The sequence below is a fragment of the Pan paniscus genome, chromosome 2 (assembly GCF_029289425.2).
Source record: "Pan paniscus chromosome 2, NHGRI_mPanPan1-v2.0_pri, whole genome shotgun sequence".
Classification (NCBI taxonomy): Eukaryota; Metazoa; Chordata; class Mammalia; order Primates; family Hominidae; genus Pan; species Pan paniscus.
In genome coordinates, this window is record NC_085926.1 from 137512458 (window position 1) to 137525447 (window position 12990).

The 12990-nt window shown below is 39.9% G+C and overlaps 1 protein-coding gene and 1 long non-coding RNA gene across 12 annotated transcripts in view; one reads left to right on the top strand and one right to left on the bottom strand.

Moving 5' to 3' along the window:
- Positions 1-4310, top strand: part of LOC100986620 (uncharacterized) — a 213015-nt gene extending 208705 nt beyond the window's left edge. The window contains exon 7 of the long non-coding RNA XR_008624900.2: positions 1138-4310. This is a non-coding gene — a long non-coding RNA (uncharacterized LOC100986620). The remainder of the gene's footprint in view (positions 1-1137) is intronic.
- NMNAT3 (nicotinamide nucleotide adenylyltransferase 3) overlaps positions 1-12990 on the bottom strand; it is a 120621-nt gene that overhangs the window by 40372 nt on the left and 67259 nt on the right. The window lies entirely within an intron of this gene.

The following is a 12990-nucleotide window of genomic DNA, read 5'->3' on the forward strand; positions in this document are numbered from 1 at the left end:
GCAGGGACAAGCCACCCAATTGTGCTCTGGTGAAATTCCTGATCCACAGAATCTATGAGCATAACAGAATGGTCAATTTACACCTGTAAGTTTGGGGTGGTTTGTTATATACTGATAACTGGAACAGGAATGGACATTCAAAAAGTTTATGTGATTTTTCCCATGGTTATACTACCTGAAAACGGTAGGCTTGAGATTCAAACCCAGGTTTGCCCATATTTTTTTTTCTACTGCACTGTACTGATGATGGACAGTGAATTTTGGAGAGGTAGTAGCTAAGCCAGGCAGGGCTAAGAAGGGTACCACTAAGTAGCTCCACCTCCATCTATGTGTAGCCCCAAACCAGGTCACTCTAAGGTGTGATGGAAAAACTGCCCCTTCTAGAGCTGACCATCCCCCTCAGCAAGACTGGGCCTCAATAAAATGTTATTGCTGCTTAAAATGCTAGCAGCCTCACAAACCGTGAAGCAAAGACTTAATAGCATTCCAAACTGTAAAGACTTCATTATTTCCACAGAGAACGGCTTGGCACACTTATCAGCATTTTATTAAAAATTACCATACATATTTAAAACAAAACTACATGTGTCAAAACAATTGAGAAAAGCATTAGGTAATGCTCAGACATGGCTGCTGTGTAGCACAGAATGATTACTAATTTGCCTCTTCCCTTTTGCAGACTTCAGTTCTGGGGCTTTTGCTGGGAGAAGCTTGGTGTTTCTGTGGGCACAAGCACAGTCTGGCCCCTACCACCTCATGCACACTTTTGCCCATTTTCTTCTTCCCTTGGTTGTGTTGGCTGAAGTGCACCCTGGGAAACAAAGGCCTTGAAAGACAAAAATCTAAGAGATCAGGAGCAACTGTCACAAGTGGTGTTAAGAATCAAGTAACAAAGAAGCTGGGGGTAATGTAGCATGTTAAGAAAAAACATAAAAAAGACCAGAATCTCAACTAAATGGTTATGTATGCCTTTACAAACAGACTGTTGTGATTAAACCTCGCCTCTAAGTGAAGCTTGGAAAATATGATCTGGCTGTGGCTACTGAGACTTTGAGGCCATTTTAGCACCATTGTCTTTATTTTCCTTTTCAGTCTTCAAGCTTATTTAATGTTTTGCATCTTTTTTTGTTTCTCCAGAGAGCTCTTCAATTGTGTGATCCAAATGAATTTGAGAACACCTATTTACTGCTCCGCCCTGTGTCCTGCTGGCCAGAAGTGCCCATCAATTTCAAAGGCCTCTGTGTGACTGGATTGAGGAAGCCAAGAGCAGGGAGAAGAATAGATCCAGGTCTTCCCATTACTCCAAAATGGAGCCTAGCCCTCTGGCAGCACAGTCGGCCAGCTGGGACCACGGTGGCCATTACTGGAAGTGTGATCATCTGCCCTCTCTCCTCAGTGCCCTTGGAATATGTGCTCTTCTGTCTGGCTTCAATTTCTCTTACTTCTTTGTGTGTGAAGAGTCTTCCTTTCAATCAGCAAACTCTTCCTGCACACTATAAAGCCCACTTTGGTCTTCAGAATCTTTCAGTGCCTGAGCTTGTCAGTATGAGGTTTCTCTTTCTTTATTTCCAAATGTCCTGCTTTCTTTGTGTGCAACTTCTTAAGAATTTGGCAAAGTAAACAACAAAGCAGCAATATTTCATAGGGTTTAAACTTCCCTTTGGTCCTGGATAGAAAGGATTTTTTTTTTTTTTTTTTGAGACGGAGTTTTGCTCTTGTAGCACTGGCTAGAGTGCAATGGTGCAATCTTGGCTCACTGCAACCTCTGCCTCCTAGGTTCAAGGGATTCTCCTGCCTCAGCCTTCCGAGTAGCTGGGATTACAGGCACCCACCACCACGCTGGCTATTTTTTTTGTATTTCTCAGGAGAGACAGCATTTCACCATGTTGGTCAGGCTGGTCTCGAACTCCTGACCTCAGGTGATCCACCCACCTTGGCTTCCCAAAGTGCTGGGATTATAGGCCTGCCACCTGGATCTATTCTTCTCCCTGCTCCTGGCTTCTTCAATCCAGTCACAAAGAGGCCTTTGAAATTGATGCCTGCCACCACACCTGGCAGAAAGGATGTTTTTGTTTCTTCTTTTTCCTGTTCCTTTCTCTGCAATCATCTCTCTGAGTCTCAGAAATGTGACACTGGTTGGCTGGCAGCACCTTCTGTGTGTCTGAGCCCTTACATAGCTTCCAGAGGAGGGGGTGCTCCGTTGGGGTCCTGCCTGCTTTTGGAGGATTAGAATCTCCTTTTTTGCATGCCTCTGTCTCCCATCATTTAACACCCAGCTGTGTCTCTCTGCCCACTGACCAGAATCTTTTCGCAGTAGGTGGGTTTTAAAAAGCACTCACCAGAACTCCCAAATGCTAGGGTCTCATGGCCCCTCAAAAACTCATTACCTTCTCTTTGGGATCCTCAGACCTGGCAGGAACCTCACATAGGAAGAAAGGCAGCCAGGGAGCAGGCAGTGAGGACAGGTTGTAATCAGGAAGTTCTGGCTGGGCATAAAGTCTGCTCCTGCTGAAGGCAAGCTGCTCAACACTGCACTGGACATCCTCCATGTGTGGAATCTAGGCAAAGCAGCTCTGTCCTCTGTATTAACAAATAACTGAGCCTGGGCAATCTGTTACTTCAACTGTCCTTTCAAGCCAGGCTTTGCAGTAACAGGAATTTGAGGTCCAGCATGCAGAGACAGACCTAAGTGTGAGCCTCTGCTACTTATGAGCTGTGTGACCTGGGGCAAATTACTTAACCTCTCTATACCCTATTCCCTTCACTTGTGCAATAAGAATAAATAATACCACACACTTCGGAGGCATGGCGTAAGACTCAAATGACTAATATAGGGATAGTTCAGGGGCAGATACACGGTTGGAAAGCACACTAGAAATATCAGTAGAATCTGAATTTTCCCCTACCTGCCTCCTTGTTTTCACTACAAATAACATTTCCTTTCCTGCTTTTAAGGCAAGAGGGGAACACACTGATTCTTTAGCAGACAGTTTAGCACACACTTCAAGCCAGAGAGTGTACCAGCAATGTGGATTCAGAAATAAATATGATGGGAGCCCTGCTCTCACAGGATGGGGTTGGGGGTGGGGGATAAAGTCCCAAGGGAGTTGGACAGTCACCAAATGGGTAGTCACTGCTGGGCAGAAACACATGAGGGAAGTGTCAGAAGCCCGAAAGAAGCTCTGAACAGGTTGGAACACGTTTTCTGGAGGATGGGACATTGAAACTGAATCACCTACAATGTTGAAGGCAGATGGTAACCTAAGAAAGGTAAAGCCTTGTTAATCAAATCAATTCTTTTCACTTTAACTGTATTGGAAAGATACTTTAAAAAATCTTCATAACAACTGAAGCTCGATGATGCCTTGATTCTGCATTAACATCCTTGCCCATTTCTTGATACATTTTCAATTTACCTTCATGGTAATTTACACTCAAGGAAGCTGTCCAAGATATGCGGGGGATTCAATAAAATAGGTCATGGAGTTAAATGCTGTGGTGAAACACAGGGCTTAATTTTATGGATAAAATTTAAACTGCTTAGCTGCCTTTTTTGCATTATTCATGTTAAGACTAATGATTACTCACTAAATGGGAAGGAATCACTGTAGAAATCAGGAAGCCATTTTCTTAATTCTTTAAGCACATCTGGTGGAGCTGTGGACTCTGCCCTTGAGGTTAACAGCATTGTATTAGGGAAGAGACCTGCTTGGCCCACCAGTCAACCTCCCTTGCCTGGGCTGCTCCTGAAACTGCTACAGGAACAGGAAACTTGAAACAAGATTTTTTCCTAAAATTGACATTGGGTAGAATGAACAGGATAGAAGACAATATATTAATGTCAGTTCCTTCTGGTATTTTTCAAAGTGAAGTCTGCATTGATGTCATTGACAAAAATGCAAATTCCAGATTGTAACCAAATCTGCTTACTGGCAGTGAGGTTTAGGCACTTTAATTATTCACTAGCATCCCAGGCAATTCTTATGTGCTAGTGGAGAACCACAGATTGGCATTGGCTATAGAGAGACCACTTCCTTTCAGTCATCCAAGGTTATTTTATTAACTTAGCACTGGGCTCCAACGTAAACAAGGGCTACTTTTCTATAATGATCAAATTACTAATTTTATAAGTATAGAATAAAAGGATATGGGTTTCTTAGATTGTAAATGTTTGAGGTAGTTAATGCAATTTCATTTTTGAGGTTTGTTTCTAATAATACTCTTAATTTACATGTCTAATGGATTCCTTGTACACAATTCTGATTATGTAAATTTAAGATGATCTTTTCCACTTTGCAATACAAGACATTTAAAATAACCTAAAGTTGCCCATTCTCACTAAGCACCTGAAAATTAGTCCCTGTGGGGAAACTTTTTTCAAGTTTTATTTTTCTTTTTATTTCGAGTGTTGTTTATATTGTTTCTCTAACTGTTCTACCCAATGATTGATAGGCACCTACCTTCCCCAAAGAAAAAGGGTTAAGTGATCAAATATGTTTGAGAAACATGAGGGCAAACAAAGTGAAACAGACTTTTACTGCAGATTGCGGATCCTTTGAGAGCCCTTAATGTGCACAGTAATTCTCCAAGAAGGGGACAGAAGTCCCTAGGCTTCCCATGCTTGTTTAGTTTTTATGGATCCCTCTGCTGGATGAGTGTTCACAGGACCACACTTTGTGAAATACTCAGTCAGCTCTATCAGCAAATTATATCACGGGAATTGGTTACTTTCATTTGGATGCTTTGCCCATGTTACCCAGACTTAGGAAAATATTTTACAATTTGGGGTGTATATGAGATATTTGGGGGCATTTTCTCCAATATCAACTTCCTGCTTCTGAAATTCGGTTAAAACACTGACCTAAATTACGGAAATCACAATCTACTTCACCATCACCAACAGTGCCACCATCATCAAATCATGATCAGCATCAACCAACACGATGATTCCCACTGCCACTATCACATTAATAGCACCACTACCATCCTACCATGCCCAGCAAGACAACTGCCATCACGGTCACTATGACCAACACCATATTACCACCGCTGCCACTAATATGCCTCATTGCTATGCCAATAATCACTAACAGCATTACCACCACACTCCAACTAACCAATGCTGCTGCCATCATTACTGCCGTGATCTGTACTACCACCACTGCCACTAGTGCAAACATCACCACTACTGCTGTTAAAGCAGCCACCACCACTGTACCCACTGTCGCCACTGTCCTTTCCACATCCAGATGAAGAAAGAAGAAGAGATAGAAAGCATAGTTTCACTATTCTAGGTCATATTCAAAGGTTGGTCACTAGATATAATTGCACATATGTTCCCCTAGTTACTATGGCATCCCAATAGCCATCAAGTGGAACCAGACACGGTATCATAGCAGAATCCTGAGGTCTAAGGTCTAGTTTAAATAAGACTTCTGATCCAAGGCAGGGGTCCCTCAATTACCTCTATGACAGGAGGCAAAGATGTCACACAGGGCTGCATGTCAGCTAAACTCATTGGAAGATTCATTTCTGCCTTCATAAATGTAGACACTGGGCTTCAGCTAGTTCTAAGGGAGCAGCCCCTGGTGCGAGCCACGTAGCAACTAGAGGGGCTTTAAAATCAGCACAAAATTAAGTTTTATTGCTGCTTTGAGGAACGTTCAGGTTGGTGGGAGGGGATTACAGCAGACAAGTGTTTAATTTACTCAACTATATGCTCAAGTTTATGTAACTGAGCTATTTTAAAATTACATTTTATGTATGCATTGCTGTATATATTGCACATATATAAATGTACAATAATAATAAAGAGTGGCATATATGAGTCTCAGGAATTGTGCCAAAGGCTTTACATATACTCTCTTTAATCCTTTTAACTCCTGTATGAAAGGAGTGTGACTGTCATTCTCATTTTCCTAATGAACAAACTGTGGCATGAAGAGGTTAAATAATTAGCCTAAGCTTACAAAGCTAATTAATTGTAAGACTAAGATCTAAACCCAGGTAGTCTGGTTCCAGGGCCCATGATCTTAACCAACACTCTACATTTTTAACACACTGTCTGCACATTGTCTACACACAGATGCAGTGTGTGTACATCAGTTGTATAAATATATCATCTTGCATGAAGTAATTTAAGGGATGTTCAAGGATATTGTTGATTATATGCAATTTATCTCATGTGCTGATTTTTAAGCCTAGTCCCAGAGGAAATGCAAGTTCACTGAAATCTAAGGGGGAAAAAAAAGACACGAAAAACCAACAAGTGCAAAGCAGTGTGGTGCAAAATGTGGTGGCAGAGCAACAACCACTCTCAGCAAAATCCTCATTAATTCATGCCAGTAAGTATGCAATGAGGAGCTGCAGTATGCAGGGCACTGGGTGGGGCGATGCCAGCCCTCCTGATCCTTATCCCATAACTTATCAGATGTGTTCAAGTTCTTAGCGAGTCTCAAGAAAAAATATCTCAGGTTCGAATTGCTGCAAAGTTTTTCAAGCACATCCACCGATAGCAAGACCCACTGGAGGCAGATCAGCGATGAGTCTGAGGGCGGCGCAAAGGGTGCTACCAGGTGATCACCAGTCCTTCCTCCTCATCCTTATTCATTCCTTAGACATCTTGATATTAGAAATTATTGGTTTGTGAATGCACCTATTGTTAACTCTTTCAATATACAAATACATGCAAACATATGTATATTCTACATATATGGACAGGCACAGATTTTTTAAGTTGGGCTCCCTCAAACAGAATTAATCTGTGAGGGTATAAACCCACTTCACAATGTCCACAGTGGGGCCAAAACCGCTTTTGAGGTGATCAACTCTATGCTGGGAGCAGGGGAGTTCTGGGCTGGACTCAAAGATGCTTTTCAGCTCTAAAGTACCATCATCATCTTCATCCTCGTCTTCCTTTTCTCTTAAGTGCCCAGAATGTGCCAGGCTCTGTGCTGTTTACAGGGTTTATATTCTCACAAAAATCTCAAAAGCCAATTGCCAGAATTTCTCTAAAGTTTCTTAATTGGTTTGGCACAGGCTGGAAATGGTAGTGCTTGGATTTGAAAGCAGGCCCATTTGCCTGGCTTTGAAGTTTTTTTTTTTTATGTTTTTGGTGCTTGTTTTTACCATACTACGCACCTCTTAAATTCTTCATCCCTAAAATTGGGGAGGGGGCAATAATGCCAACCTCATGGGATTGTTTTGGCAATTAAATAACAATGTAAAATTCTTTTTGTAAAATTTAAAGAGCCATGCACATATAACATTACTATTATTTTGGCTTCATGTGATTTTTTTTTCTGTAACAAATTTACTTAAATATCTAGATAATGACTTCAACATAATTGTCTTCCTTTGTAATTCTACATATTTTATTTTTAAATAATTTTAGACTTATGAGTGTTTTAAAGATAGTACAAAGAGTTCCCATATATCCTTTATTCAGCTTCTACTAATGTTAATAACTTAAATAACCATGGTACAGTGATCTGAACCAGGAAACTAACATTAATTCAACACTGATCTAGAGACATCATTTCTATTTCCCTATTGTTCCACAGTTCAGTCGAGGATCTCACATTGCACATAGTTGTCCTGTATCTACAGTCTCTGCTAATCAAGGACAGCTCCTCAGTCTTCAGCACCTGGGCTTTCACAAAGAGCATTGGTCAGTTATTTTGTAGAACATCCCTCAGTTTGGTTGGTGTTTTCTCATGATTAGATTAAGCTTATTCACCTTAGGCAAGAATACCTCAGAACTGATGCTGTGCTCTTCTCAATACATCCTATATCAGAGGGTACATGATGTTGATTTGTCTTCATTTTGGTCATATTAACTTTGATACTTGGTTGAGTGGTATATTCTAGATTTCTCTACATAAGTTACTATTTCCCCCTGCGTATCTGTAAATAATATGTGTCCTGTAAGAAAACACTTTGAGATTATGTAAATATCCTGATTCCCATCATATTTTGCCTACTAATTTTAGCATCCATTGATGATTCTGCTCTGTAACAATTATTACTGTTATATTAGTTTGTAAAATAGTGATTTTCTATTTCTGACATTCTTTCTACAATATTAATTAGTATTCTACTGTAAGGAAGGACTGACCTTTCTCCTGCATTTCTGTATTCATCTAATCATTTATTTTTGTCAATATGGATTCATGGGTACTTATTTTATTCTGTGGGGTGTAATCCATTATCATTATGTATTTTGTTCCTCAAATTATCCCAGATTTGCCCAATGAAAGCTCCTTTAAGTTGGCTCCTGTGGCTTTTTTACATTCTCCCATCATTTAAGCATTTCCTTGCTTTCAGAACTGCAAGATGTTCAGGCTTATCTTGTAAGCTCCCTGCCCCAGCCCTGGAATCGACCATTTCTCCAAGGAGCCCTGGTTTCTTTTATTGAAGAATGGCATTTAGAAACCAAGGGGACTAGCTGTACTCATTGCTACTGGGGTTTCATGGTTTCTAGGCCCTCTTAGAAGGCAAAGCTAGAAAATTTTATATAAATATATAATTATATTAATTATATCTGCAACTATCTATATCTATCTATCCTCAAATGTGTACACACACCACTCTGCATTTATTTCTAAAACTATCCATCTGTATATATATTGAAAACTGTTCATACTGAAACCTCCAATTCCAGTACAACACCAAAGAGTTTATTTTAGCCTCCTCTCCTTTATTCATAATTCCTTTCTTCAACTTAAGAAACCTGGCTCCATTATCTACAATCATTTACTCATTTGCTCAATCTTAGTACTTACATAAAATAGTTTCAAAATTGCTCATCCACACCCCTGTGGAAAACAAATTACTAACTAATGAACAGGACTTGTGTACACCTTTTCTTGTCCTTAGCCTTGCAGTATCCAATCACAATGCTGCTTTCCATATTACTGAGGTTATTTTCTTTCCTACTGCCCTCAGTGTGGCTATGTATTCATTTGTAATAGAGCCAGGCTCATTTGTTACTATTTGCATTTCATCTTGGGTTCCCCTTGCATCCTGATTGGCTTTCATTGTATATTTAGTTTTTCTGGCATGTGATCCCATTGTTCCAATAGTCAGAGCTATATAAAGAGGAACACTCAGAGAAGGATCTCTCTGCCCTCATCCTATCTTCTACCCCTTTGCCATTTCCCCATTCTTTCTATTCTGTTCCCATCTACCCCTTGTAAGCCACCAATTTCATTAGTTTATAAAGTCTATTCTTAAATGATTTTGTCCTTTTAAGATTTATTTTCCCTATAATTATCAGTAACTCATAAATTTCCCCAAGGTCTAACTCCGTCTTGACAACCCCATCTTTAGGAATATTTATACAGACACATCTATTCAATTCACTTTAATTAATGTCTTTGTGCTGCTGGGAATTTTACCTCACTCTGTTTTATCTGAGGCATCCTGGGTTTTCTGAATGCTCTTTGCATGGTTTCTCTTTATGGTCTGTTTAGCAAAGAAGCCAACTGCTGGTGCTCCACTCTGAATGATCATCACTTCCCATTTGGAAGACAAAGATGGTTACTGGCCTTGGCATATTAACCCTGGAGCTGCCTCCTCAGGAAGTGGAGAGTTGGGCTTGGCTGGCTGGTATAGCAGCAGCGACAGCAGCAGAGACAGCATGGCCTGCTCAGAAGGGGCGCCCTAGTTGCCAAGGATGAGGGCACTGGCTTTGCATTCTTTGAGACTGGGGCTTTACCTAACACTTGCAAAACTTATTACCCCTCCAGTCCTCAAGTTTCCTTGTACCTACTTCACAGGACTGTTTTGAGGATGAATTGGCTATTTGAAAACTCGGGCATTGGAAGAAGTCCAGTGAAGGACAGTGTCACTTCTGCACTTCACCCTTTCATGCTTAATTAACATTTAATTAATCAAATTATGTTGTTTCTATTTTTCTGTATTTTTTTAAACTGAGATAAATGTAGATTTACATGTAGTTGTAGAAATAATACAGAATTATCCCGTGTACCCCTTACCTAGTTACCCCCAATGGTAACATCTTGCAATATTATACCACAATGTCACAACCAGGATATTCAGATAGATGTCATCCATTGATCTTACTCAAAATTCACTCATTTTCCATACAGTCCTTTGATTGTGTGGTAGTTCTGTGAAATTTCATCCCATCTGTAGTTTTCATGTAATCATCGCCACAGTCAAGGCACAGAACGCTTCACTTCCATCACTGTAAGGAACGCTTGTGTTGCCCTTTTATAACCACACCCACTTCTCTCCTGTCTCCCAAACTCCATCTCTAATCCCTGTTAACCACTGATATGTTCCTTACTTACACAATTTTATCATTTCAAGAAAGTTACAGATATTGAATCACATAGTATGTAACCTTTTAGGATTGGTGTTTTTCACTCAGCATTATTCCCTGGAGATCATCCAAGTTGTTGCATGAATAATTTGTTTCTTTTATTGCTGGGGAGTAGTCTATGGTATGGATGTATCACAGTTTAATTATTCGCCCCTTGAAGGACATTTGGGTGGTTTCTAGTTTCTGGCTATTGTAAATGAAACTGTGATGAACATTTGTGTACAGGTTTCTGTGTGAACACAAGTTTTCATTTCTCTGGGATAAATGCCTGTGAGTGCAACTGCTGGGTCATATGGCAATTGCATGTTTAGTTTTACAAGAAACTGCCAAACTGCTTTCCAGAGTGGCTGTGCCATTTTAAATTCCCTCCAGCAATTATAAGAGGTGCAGTTTCTCGGCATTCTTTCCAAAATTTGATGGTGTTGCCATTTTTTATCTTAGCCATTTTGGCAGGTGTGTAGTAATATCTTATTGTGGGTTTTACGTTACATTTCCCTAATTGTTAATGTTGTTAAATATTTTCTCATGTGCTTATCCGCTATCTGTGTATCCTCTTCGTGAAATGGTTCTTCATGTATTTTGCTCATTTCCTGATTGTGTTTTAATTGTTAAATTTTTAAAGTTCTTTAGATATTCTAAACACTAGTCCCTTGTCGGATATGTGGTTTGCAACTTACTTGTTTTTTTTTTTAAGAGACAAAATCTTGCTATGTTGCCCAGGCTGAAGTGCAGTGGCTATTCACAAGTGCTATCCCACTATTAACCAGCCCAGGAGTTTTCACCTGCTCTGTTTCTGACCAGGACCTGTTCACCCCTCCTTAGGCAACCTGGTGGTCCCCCACTCCCAGGAGGTCACCATACTGATGCAGAACTTAGTGGATCAGCATAGTGCACTACAGCCCAGAACTCCTGGGCTCAAGCGATCCTCCTGCCTAAACCTCTAGAGTAGCTGGGACTACAGGTGCACACATTAAGGAATAAGACAGTAAAACTAAATAAGCAAAAAATAAAACAAATATATGTATTTGTTTTAGTTTTTTATTTGGTTGGGGGAAAAGAGAAGAGGATGGGAAAAGAGGGGAAGAGGTGAGAGGTATCATAATTTGCAAATATATGAGTAATGGTTCCCCATTTTTCATAGCATTGTGTATATCAGCAGTAGTGAGGCAGTGAATTCCAGAATACAGGGGTCTCATGAAGTGTCTGAGGGCCTCAAAATAAAGCACACTCATCTGCAAAGTGCTATTTATCCCCTGACCTGGTGCAGTCAAGTCTGGTGCTAGAGGACATGCCATGAAAATTTCCTTCTCAGAGACCCTTTCAAGATCTGTTTCATTTAAACCACATCTCAAGATAGACATATTAAAAAGAAGGAAAATGCTGTTTGTTATTAAATCAGGAAAGCACTTTAAAAGAATTTGGAATCTAACATGTATAGCCTCAAATCCTTGAAGCCTCACATGATATGAAAAAAAATTATCTTGGTTCAAAACAATTGTTGGAGTAATTCAACATTCTTAAATCTATCTTCTCCAGAAAAATCTTTTAAGTTAGAAATGTGAAAATGAATAGTTTTTCAGACCAGGCTGGAGAATTGTCCATGAATATATATTAAAATCACTATATTTGATTAATAAACATCCGTGTGAGCCCAAGATTAAAGCAACATGCTGAGCTTATATAATATTTACTCATGCTCTTGTGGTATCTCCTAAAGCCCAGAAGACCCAGAACTGGGGCTGTCACTGCCTTAAATAGAATTATCATAGCTTAATTTCCCCCTTATCTCAGATTGTACTGCACCACCTTATCATATGCATTTAATTCTCTCCATATTCACTGTGTAACAGAGAATTCAAATTAAAATCACCAAGGTAGCAAAAGTGATATACATCACATTGGACACTGATAAGACATTTTTATTTAACACAGAAAATTGCTGGTGTAAATGATATTACAATAAATATACTTCAATTTAAAATGCAAGTCACTGAGAGGAAAAACTGGGAGCCATAAAATACCTTTCCTCTCCTCAAGGTTGTCCAAAGTTGGTGAGGATGGGGGGTGGGGGGGTGGTGTTAAGAAAAGGACAAGGCTTTGGACTGGGTTGTTATCTTTACGATGCAATTTAATCTGGGATGCCACAAGCACGTGGGGCAGGATCGTTAGGAAATAACATCATAAAGAATCAAGAAAGGTCTAAAAGAAAACAGGAGAAACTGTCTTGAGGCTTTCTTTCTTCCATGCATAGTTATAAGAGTATTATGTTAACCTGTCTGGTCATGGCCACAGGAATAGGAGATGCTTTAAGGAAGTGTTGAGTTGGGGCCCACTCAGGATGCAAGAAAAGAGACCAAACATATATTGGATATATTGCATGGGCTAGACAGTTTATGTAGATCATCATATTTAATCCTTAAAATACATAACCCTGTATGATGAGGATATATTATTCCTAATTCACAATTGAGGAAACACAAGCTAGAGAGATGGGGTAAATTGTTCAAGGTCATACAGCAAGTGAGTTTGACACCAAAATTTGACTCCAAAGCTAGTGATCTCTTTCTGTGACACCATGGTCACAAGGAGGGGAGCATGCGCCCTCTGAAGTTCACCAAAATTCTGCAGTTCTTTCTTTTGTG